General features: G+C 44.3%; 1 pseudogene; it reads right to left on the reverse strand.

Annotated features, from left to right (window-relative positions):
* The window catches only part of LOC112117411, a 7995-nt pseudogene extending 4169 nt beyond the window's left edge, over positions 1 to 3826 (reverse strand).
* Between the last annotated feature and the right edge of the window lie 5792 nt (positions 3827 to 9618).

The following is a 9618-nucleotide window of genomic DNA, read 5'->3' on the forward strand; positions in this document are numbered from 1 at the left end:
ACTACATTTATTTCAGAAGCATTTTGGCTGTAGAGCAGTGTTATCAGCCCGATCCTCTGCTGGAGGCCATCCTGCTGTACTACCATGGTTGATTTTATCTAATATCTCCACATAATCCCGTTCAATCTCATTAAAGGGGATACAAGATTTAGTTTTCTCTGGTTCGCCCATAATAATCTATGCTAATATCTTCCTACCCTTGTCAAATACCCTGTGATCAAATTTATATCTAGCTTTCTTAGTGGCATATCTCCTAACTAAAACTGTTGATTCTTCCTATCTATTCTATTTCTTGTACCTCTTGCCTCATTCTCAATATCTATATCCTGCTTCTCTACTTGTTCAATTTCACAGGCATCCATCAATGATTTACACGTTTCTTCTCTCATACCCCATCCAGCTGATGCAATTTGTGATGTTCTCAACTGTTGTTCTATCTCATCTAAACTATTTAAGATTTGTGCAGCATTTCTTCCCTGCCTACACAATTTGGACACCCTGTAACCATTGGATGTTCTTTTAAAAGATTGTATCTTCTTCTCCCAAGGGCCCGCAACGTCTAACCAGCTCCCTTGCCACCTAGGAGAACAGTTGCTATATCTTCCCTAACCCTCTTTTTGGCTAAATCTCTTCTCTTATCTGAAATTAGTTTATTAGTTTTGGTCTTCAATTCATTTTCAATACACTTATTAATATTCCTTATCCCAGCATTTTTAACCTCTAGCTGAAGTAAGAGTTCAATTTCCAGATCTGTCCACACATGTGAACTAATAGCATTTCCCTCTATCTAACTTCTTTCCTTTGCTCATTCCTTGCTGCTGAATACCTATGCCGAGTATGTTGACTTAAACCAGATCTGGAAAGCAGACTCACAGAACAAACGGGTGAAACCCCTTTCCAAACTGGCTGCCTCTTTAGGTACACACTTGGGGTAGTGGCATGTGATGTTATGAAAATGGGAATGCTTGCCATATTTCTGACACATGACTCTAACAGCCATGCGTTTGTGAACAACGTTCATGTTCTTAGCCCATCTAACGAAGGTTGCTAACACCTTAGGACATATTGGGCAAATATAGCACTCTACGGGATATTCTAAATAAAATATCCCATCCTTTTGCACACTGCTACTGTCTCTCTAATCCGGAATATTAAAATCAGTATGTAAAATAGTATCAAAACATCCAGCCTCAATAAAATATGGATCTTCAAATGAATCCAAATACTTATAAAAACAAGGCTTAAAGTGATCCTCTTCTAAATTGCTAAAAAGGCTATTAGTAAAAAACAACTGTAAAAATATTAAATCAACATCCCTCATCTATCCAGCCTTATTCCTCCAATACAGCATCATCTCCCCAGAGGAGATCACATGCATCCTCTTCACGAGTCACTCACACACGTAATAATTCCTCACGAATAAGGACCACAACCTGAATTAGTCCCCTCACACATTTAACACTGCTAACTGGGGCATCAAAGCAAGCAGTGGGGGCGTTCTTAACCCAGTCCAGCTCCACTCCACTATGAATCTCAATATTCAGATTCTCCATAATTAAGAGAGAGCCCTTCCCAGTTCCATTCCCAGAGACCATTCCCAGTGGGAATCTATCCCTTAGCAGGGGTAGGCTACCCTTACTGGGGAGGGGGGCCAATTTTTGCCCCCCAACCCTTCCATAATGTGAAAAATATGCCCCTCATGGCTTGGTTTGCGCCATTCTCTTCCTCACCAATTACCCAGTCAACCTCCTCCCTTGGGTACCTAGAGGGAGGGGACACAATCTCTTCCGAGTGTCTGGACTCAACAACTGAACAGGGTCCAGAGATGCAAAAATGGCCTTAAGAGACTCTTAGCGGTGAGGGTTGTTACCTTAGAGAGGAGAGGGAGAAGAGGGGACATGATAAAAGTCTGTACAATGATGATTTGCAGAAGGTAGAATGAGCAACTTCTATTTTCCCTGCCCCTCACTGCAAGAGCCAGGGGGGCATATGGTGAAATTAAAAGGTGTGGAACTTGAAACCTAAAACTTAAAACACAAATTTTCACATAGGTCACTGTCGGATTGGCTATGAGCGGCGTCTTTGGTGTGAGACCTAAAGCGCGATGGACCTGGGCTAAGTCAGGAGTGACCTGATTATTGCTCCGATTCTTGGCATAACGGGCCATCAATCAGAGATGCGCTCACCTGGGTGGCACGACAGAGCAGCACAGCCAAGGGGACTGTCGGTGACTCTGTCGAGGCTGTTAAAGTGCCTGAGGCATTTGTACTCAGGGTAGTTGGTTGGTGCAATCCAAGTTTAGAATTTGCAGCCAATGAGGTGCCCTTGTTTTTAACTGTCTGCTTTGAGGTTTGCACTCACACTCTTACACCGACATTGGGAGCATCACTCTCATTGCCACGAGAAGTCATTGACATGAAGGGCTGAACTAGATTCTAGAAGCGACTTGATATTTCTGACAGTCATATAAATACCCAGCATTACCATGTTTAATGGCAACCAGCGTTTAGGAATGGATGTTAAACCTCAAGTTTGGGGGGTTCAGCCAATCTCTCTTATAGACCAACATAACACATGTGGGGCTGGGAGATTATCTCACAACTGCTACTGCAGTGTACTTACATTTGCCACTGAAGCGTTTAGTGCTGATGACTCTTGGAGCAAAACACTGGACTAGATGGCCCTTGGGTCTGATCTAATCTGGCAGTTCCTATATTGCTACATTTTCCTGAAGTAATACAGAGAAACCCACCATTCCAATGGATCCCAAAACTGATTCTTTAGATATTTCAACCTCTGACAGGCTGTTACCTGGAAAACATTGACCTGGCTTAGGTGACTTCGTAACACTTTAGGTGAAGGTCGATACAAATACATCATTTGGGTGGAGGTTGTCAAAATATCTATGGGATCTGGACATTAATTCTAATAGGAGATTAGGGCACCCAGTTCCTAAATGGCTTTGCAAATCTCAATCTTAGCCCCTCTGCAATGATTATAGCTTCTTTATTCCCTGATGGTTCAGTGGACCCATGGATTCTCTTGCAACCTTCCTGACTCAGAGTGAAACAGTTTTTGTTATTTACTTTTAACTGAGACAATTTGTTCTTCAAATTCCTGCTCATCCTCCTAATTTGGTTCTTACACTTTACTCATCTTTCATGCCATTTTAACATTCCTTTCTATCAGCTTCACTTGTTCATTTCCATTATTCTATTCCAGGCATCACCCTATTTATCCTGAGCCAGGTCCCCAGGTGGTGTAAATTGGTCGTAGCTCCACTGGAGTGAATGAGCCAAATCTCCAGCTGAGGATCTTTCAAAAGACGTGTATCTCAATTTGCTCCTTGTTAAATGGTGCTATTAACACTGATTGGCATTGCTGTGGGAAGGTGAGGCTAAGATGGCTAATATTCACAAATATAACATTTGAACCAACAGAACTTGGTTCAAAAACAGATATTACCTCCCCCACCTTGTGTCTCTAACGTCCTGGGACCAACACAGCTACAATAACGCTGCATGCAATATTCACAAAGCACCTTCATGCCCCTGTTTGGAAGGTGGGATAGAGAAACAGTCAGGAAGAGGGTGCTCACCTGTAACCACAGGAGAGCTGAAGCTTCAGTTGATGAGCTCTTCTTTCTCAGAGTCTGGGGGCCAGGTTTCAGTTTCCACCACTGAAATTCTTGGATGTCATCATTTGGTAGAAACTGGATCTTCTCAGTAAAGACCCGTGCATCCACCTGAATGGATGAGCAGTTGCTGTGCACTGTGTTAGAACATGCTCTTTCCCCTCTATTGACACTGTCCAGTGGACTCCGCATACTTGTATCCTTCTCCGTGGCAGGTTGCATCTCCCTTGATTCCATCTCTGAAGGGGCTGAGCCTGGGGAGTTAGTGCTGTGTTTTCTGTGCAGACAGTACAAACAAATATCCTGATGCAACCAACCTCCCATGCCCAGAGGAATCGCCTGTCTGCTCCCTGCTGTATGAGGTCATTGCTGTGCACGGCTGAACTGTACCGCTGCACCCATGGAGTGCATGGCCCTACAGAGAGTGACTCTGCTCAGTAATCTTGGCTCATGTCAGGTGTCCCGCTGCTGTCAATGGAACAACTACCAGGATAACAATGGCTAAGCTGAGTCAGGTCTGCTGCATTGGGTGTTGAAGCTGAGCAGTTTAACAAACACACTGGAAACTGAATGTAAAGTAAATTTCATCCATAGTTTTGCAAACGAGAGATTTTACTGGAAGGCAATCTCTCTCACACTCCCAAGGAATTTTGTTGTTGTTATCTACAAATGTTTCTTTAACAATACCTTCTGTTGAGTGGAGGCAGAACTCAGCATCTTGCAGGTTGGTTTCCCATTGGAGCAGAACCAGTGATGAGCAGTCTGGGTAATTTCCTAGCATAACTTGTTTGTTTACACTATATACATCAGTCCTGGAACAGAAGTAGCCACAAACAACAAGCTGGGAATCCTCCTTTTAGGGATCTCGGCCCTTGCACCCTATTCCTGAACCTGGCATATTGGCCTTCCCCCACACAACAATTTCAGCCCAGGATGATAAGGCTGAAACTGAGTCATCACGAGTGACTGGGAGCTGGGCAAGGCAGGGTACTTCTCTGTAAAACCCGCAAGTTCCAACACCCAGTTGCCACTGCAAAACATTTTTACCAGTGGTGTGAAATATCAAAAGAAATGGTAAATTTCATATGGGCCACAGAAAGTTAACTGAGCCGTTATGGACACAATTATGTCAGTAGCAACAAAGCCACTTATCCAAGACCCAGCTGCTAGCTGGAGACACAATCTGCCCTTCATAAGTGATGCATAGTGTAGCGGTTTACACACCACTATGTACCGATCATACGACATCACAGATAGGAAATAACATTCTGCGGATGCTAGGGAAGAAACAAAATAATATTGCATGATGCAGCCACTGGCAGAAATGGTTCTGTCCCCAGTCAGGAGACATGCCAGCATCCTGGGCAGGAAGGTGGAGTGTAGCAGGTCTCCAAGCAGGACAAGTTCCCAAGGAAGAAGTACATGGTGGTGTGAAGGTGCTGATCAGCCACAACTTGTGCAATGATGAGGATGTTCCCGGCCATGGTCGTGATGTAGATCACCAGAAACAGCAGGAAGAGGAGGGTCTGCAGCTCTGGGAGATCCCCAAATCCCAGGAGGAGGAACGTGGTGATGGATGTTTGATTTCTCCATTCTGCATTTGCCATCCAGTGTATCTAGGGGAACTGAAGCCAATTCTTCAATATAAAAATAATACTGAAGTGAAATTGGGGGGACATGGTAATCAATATAACTTGACAATATTTTAGAGCCAAGGTCCCATGAGCCTCCCAGACTAGGGAGATTTTTTGTCTGGGCAGTTCTCTGACTGTGCTATACCGCAGATCAGACTAGATGGTCACAATGGCCCCTTCTGGCCTTGGAATCTGTATCTGTGAATCTTAATGCCTGAAACAGAATATTGATAATCTATGACCCCACCACAATTTGGAGAAGATACATTTAAAATTTACTATAGGCTCATCAATTAAATCCCACAACCTAATTCTATTTACCTAATGGCCCTGTAACTAGATCTTTGAGTTTTCAATAGCACTGAAGTAACTAAAACCCTTAGGAGCCTTTCAGATCTCAGCCTGATAATTTCATTATCTCATCATCCAAAGAAAATATCCATTGATGCAGAAACCTGCCACCTGTTTAAAAAAAAGCTGCTCATTGTTTTGTCTATTGAGGTATCCCACCTCTTAGGGCAGATGCACAATACACCTACCCTAGGTTCTACAGTGAGTGTTGGGTATCAAAGGGGGAGAGGATGATGATTGATATTTACAGAACACTTTTCACATTCAAAACGCTTCACTGCAGACACTGGATCTGATCAAAAATGCCTATTACTGTCCTGGAACAGTTTGAAAGGAAACAAAATTAAATTTGCCATGATTTTTTTTTCAGACTTTTTGCAAAAAGATGGAAAAAAGGTTTTCCAAAACTAATTTCTGTTAACTGAAAAAAAAATCCATTTCTGCTTGAAAATATCACAGGATGTTCAAAACCCCCATTTTTATTTTGTTTTGGTGAAAAATTGAAATGAGACAACCTACTTACCTACCTAAGAACACAACTTGCTCCCAAGCCATTATTTTACTTCATATTAACCCCCGCAATACTTTTTGAAATGAAACACCGAAATGAAAACCAGCTGCCACACAACCAAACAAAATATAATTATCAAATCAAATTGTAAAAAAAATATATATATATATGCCAGCCAACTTCTCCATAATGCCATGATGGAAATTCAGCCTTGCAGTAGAAAAATCTTGAGTTGGGCTGGAGAAATGGAGAAGATAATCTCATGGATTGAAACTAGGAGAGGAGTGATGGTGAAATGATTTTATTCTATGACAATTGAGACCACAGAAATAGATAATGATTCAAATTTCAACCTGAAGGAATGAGAGAGGTTTGTTTACCTGATGTAAAACAAAGTTGAGTCTCTGATGTGATCTTTGGACTCAGGAATTTGGAGATGAGGCTATGGGATTCTTAGGCCTGGTCTACACTATGATTTTACGTCGAATTTAGCAGCGTTACCTCGATTTTAAGCCTGGACCCAGCCACATGATGAAGCCCTTTTTTTCTGCTTAAAGTGCTCTTTAAATCAATTTCTTTACTCCACCTCTGATGAGGGGATTAGCGCTGAAATCAGCCTTGCCGGGTCGAATTTGGGGTAGTGTGGACGCAATTCGACGGTATTGGCCTCCGGGAGCTATCCCAGAGTTCTCCATTGTGACCGCTCTGGACAGTGCTCTCAACTCAGATGCACTGGCCAGCTAGACAGGAAAAGGCCAGCAAACTTTTGAATCTTATTTCCTGTTTGGCCAGTGTGGCAAGGTGCAGGTGAGTGCACATCTCATCAACAGAGGTGACCATGATGGAGTCCCAGGATCGCAAAAGAGCTCCAGCATGGACCGAACGGGAGGTATGGGATCTGCTCGCCATATGGGGAGATGAATCCGTGCTAGCTGAACTCCGTTCCAGTAAACAAAATGCCAAAACATTAGAAAAAGTCTCAAAGGGCATGAAGGACAGAGGCCATAACAGGGACACAAAGCAGTGCCGCGTGACAATTAAGGAGCTAAGGCAAGTCTACAAAAAAAACAGAGAGGCAAACGACCGCTCCGGATCAGAGCCCTGAACATGCTGCTTCTGTGATGAGTTGCATTCCATGCAGCCACCACTACCCCAACCCTGTGCTTTGACTCCGTCAATGGAGAATCACGCAACACGGAAGCGGGTTTTGGGGACAAGGAAGATACCTCACAGCAAGGAAGCAGAGAAACCAGTTTCCCCAACAGCCAAGATATGTTTTTCACCCTGGACCTGGAGCCAATAACCCCCGGACCCACCCAAGGTGTGCTCCCAGACCCTGAAGGCAGAGAAGGGACCTCTGGTGAGCGTATCTTTGTAAATATTACACATGGTTTAAAAGCAAGCATGTTTAGTGATTAATTTGCCCTGGCATTCATGGCCAGTACAGCTACTGGAAAAGTCTGTTAACGTGTATGGGGATGGAGCAGAAATCCTCCAGGGACATCTCCATAAAGCTCTCCTGGATGTACTCCCAAAGCCTTTGCAAAAGTTTTCTGGGGAGGACGGCCTTATTCCGTCTGCCATGGTAGGACATTTTACCACGCCAGGCCAGTAGCACGTAGTCTGGAATCATTGCATAACAAAGCATGGCAGCATATGGTCCTGGTGTTTGCTGGCATTCAAACAACGTCCGTTCTTTATCTCGCTGTGTTATCCTCAGGAGAGTGATATCATTCATGGTCACCTGGTTAAAATAGGGTGCTTTTATTAAGGGGACATTCAGAGGTGCTCATTCCTGCTTGGCTGTTTGGCTGTGGCTGAACAGAAATGTTCCCCGCTCTCACCCATGTGGTGGGGGGATGGGTGAAGTGTGAGTGATCTCTCACACTAAACCGGCAGGCCCTCAATACAAGAGGCAAAATGCAACCTTGTAATGGAAGCACATGTGCTGTGTAATGTGAACAGCAAGGTTTAACGTGCAAGAGTGTACCCATTGTTCTCTAAAATGTGTCTTTTTAACTACCATTCTCCCTTTTCCTCCACCAGGTGCAGATGTTTCTCCTTCGAGGAGACTAGCGAAAATTAGAAGGTGAAAAAAACACACTCGGGATGAAATGTTCTCTGAGCTCCTGCTGTCCTCCCACACTGACAAAGCACAGTAGAATGCGTGGAGGCAGACAATGTCAGAGTGCAGGAAAGCACACTATGAACGTGAGGAGAGTTGGCGGGCTGAAGAGAGTAAGTGGCGGGCTGAAGATGATAGGTGGCGTCAGCTTGCTGACAGAAGGCAAGAGTTGATGCTCAGGCTCCTGGAAGATCAAACTCATATGCTCCAGCATACGGTTGAGCTGCAGAAAAGGCAGCAGGAGCACAGACCGCCGCTACAGCCCCTGTGTAACCAACAGCCCTCCTCCCCAAGTTCCATTGCCTCCTCACCCAGACACCCAAGAACGTGGTGGGGGGGCCTCCGGCCACCCAGCCACTCCACCCCAGAGGATTGCCCAAGCAACAGAAGGCTGACCTTCAATAAGTTTTAAAGTTTTGAAATGCAGTGTGGCCTTGTCCTTCCCTCCTCCCCCACCCCACCCAGTGCTTCCTGCCTCCCCTACCCCTCCCGGGCTACCTTGGCAGTTATCTCCCTATTTTTGTGATTAATTAATAAAGAATACATGAATGTGAAGCAACAATGACTTTATTGCCTCTGCAAGTGGTGATCGAAGGGGGAAGTAGAGTGCACCGGGGGGAGGGTCATCAAGGAGAAACAAACAGAACTTTCACACCGTAGCCTGGCCAGTCATGAAACTGGTTTTCAAAGCTTCTCTGATGCGCACCGCACCCTCCTGTACTCTTCTAACCGCCCTGGGGTCTGGCTGCGCGTAATCAGCGGCCAGGCAATTTGCCTTAACCTCCCACCCTGCCATAAATGTCTCCCCCTTCCTCTCACAGATATTGTGGAGCTGTCATAACTATAAAGGGAAGGGTAACAGCTCTCTGTGTACAGAGACTCCAAATCCTTTTACCTGTAAAGGGTTAAGAAGCTCGGGTAACCTGGCTGACACCTGACCCCAAGGACCAATAAGGAGACAAGATACTTTCAAATCTTGGGGGGGGAAAGGCTTTTGTGTGTGCTCTTTGTTTTAAGGGGTGGTTCGCTCTTGGGACTGAGAGGGACCAGACATCAATCCAGGTTCTCCCCATCTTTCTAAACAAGTCTCTCCTATTTCAAACTAGTAAGTAAAAAGACAGGCAAGGCGTCTTAGATTCACTTTGTTTTCTCAACTTGTAAATGTACCTTTTTACCAGAGTGTGTATCTTTGTTTGCTGTACTTTGAACCTAAGACAGAGGGGGGTCCTCTGAGCTCTTTAAGTTTGATTACCCTGTAAAGTATTTTCCATACTAATTTTACAGAGATGATTTTTACCTTTTTCTTTAAGTAAAAGCCTTATTTTTTAAGAACCAGATTGATTTCTCCTTGTTTTAAGATCCA

This window comes from Terrapene carolina, unplaced genomic scaffold (assembly GCF_002925995.2).
Source record: "Terrapene carolina triunguis isolate 2854851 unplaced genomic scaffold, T_m_triunguis-2.0 Scaffold233, whole genome shotgun sequence".
Classification (NCBI taxonomy): domain Eukaryota; kingdom Metazoa; phylum Chordata; order Testudines; family Emydidae; genus Terrapene; species Terrapene triunguis.